This window comes from Aplysia californica, unplaced genomic scaffold, assembly GCF_000002075.1.
Source record: "Aplysia californica isolate F4 #8 unplaced genomic scaffold, AplCal3.0 scaffold00409, whole genome shotgun sequence".
Lineage (NCBI taxonomy): Eukaryota > Metazoa > Mollusca > Gastropoda > Aplysiida > Aplysiidae > Aplysia > Aplysia californica.
In genome coordinates, this window is record NW_004797679.1 from 554,715 (window position 1) to 556,130 (window position 1,416).

Sequence of the window (1,416 nt, forward strand, 5' to 3'; positions counted from 1 at the left end):
GAGAGAGAGAGAGAGAGAGAGAGAGAGAGAGAGAGCAGATCATTCTAAAAAAGGACTCAAAGACCTGATGTGAACTGCCCTACTCAAAGTCGATGTGTCTAATAAAGAACACGTTATTGTGTCTTATTTCCTAACCCTGTTCGTGTATTTCTTGTGTTGATTGATTATAAAGGATATTAGCTAACACTGAGGCGTGATTATGACTAATATGCTTTTAAGCCGAGTGGTGAGCAACCTCCCTATACGTATTCGTTAGAACAACAGTTCCCAGTCCTGAACGTGACAAAACGAGAAGAGTGGGCGTGTCAGATCGGAAACGCAATGAGAGACATACTGTAGTTCTGATGGGGACAGTTGTTTTTAGTCCGTGAGAGGGTGAGCTTTACACCAAACCGTGCTGGGACGAGCTGATGTGTTACTATGGTGATGTACAAGTGTGACCATGTGAAACTCGAGATGCGTTACGAGAAGAGCTGCTACGGATATTCGAGATCTGTTGCAAAAAGAGGACGACTTTGAGGATTTTTTTAGACATCTTACTAAAAGACGAACGATTATGAGAATTTAGGGACGTGTTTCTAAAAGAATAGCTGAGAACTTTGAAATGTGTTTGAAAGGATGATAACCAGAATTCTTAAAAACATTATTAAAAGAACAACATCTATAAAAAAAAAAACATTCGAGACGTGTGATAGGAATATCGATTGAGTAAAACTGAAGATGTTTTAATGGAATATCGACTGTGTGAAACATGAGGTGTGTTACGAGGTGATCAATTAATTATAATGCGAAACTCGAGTTGTGTTACAAGAAGAACGATTGTGAGACACCTATCGTGAGAAGTTCCTAAACTCGAGAGAGTAACCCAACCCACTGACGACGACAATGATTATATTATTATTATGTTGTATACGATAAGTGTGATATCAATGACTAGACCTCGGAAACTCGAATGTCATCATTATTCGAAACCTCGAATTTTAAAAAACCAACCACGAACATAAAAGTAAGGTCGAGTACGGATCTGTGTTGTTTGACTTCTCTATGATCATGTTAGCTGTTGTTGATTATTATACTGTTTGTACTAATTGCTATTCTTGTTGTTACCACAGCTGAGGTAAACCTTCAAAACTGACACTGTTTTTCGCGTCATGCTGCGAATAACCACGCATATTGTTCGGTGAAAGCGGGCATCCTGTACTAATCTACGATTGTCGTAATGTGTCACAATGCTGCAACTCTCATTCAAACCTCTGGGTTCCATCTGCTCTTATATATAAATATATAAATATACATGTGTGTGTGTGTGTGAATGACGAGGAACAGGCGAATAAACAGATTCTGTAACCCATCAATCCGCCCACAACGGGAACAGGCATCCATTCAGACGTACACACCAGTAAAGACTGACAGATA

At 39.3% G+C, this 1,416-nt stretch overlaps 1 protein-coding gene across 1 annotated transcript in view; it reads left to right on the plus strand.

Moving 5' to 3' along the window:
• Positions 1 to 664, plus strand: part of LOC101851755 (sex peptide receptor) — a gene marked incomplete at its 5' end in the record, with an annotated part of 5,630 nt that extends 4,966 nt beyond the window's left edge. Inside the window, 1 exon segment of the mRNA XM_005104213.3 lies at positions 4 to 664.
• Positions 665 to 1,416: the final 752 nt, after the last annotated feature.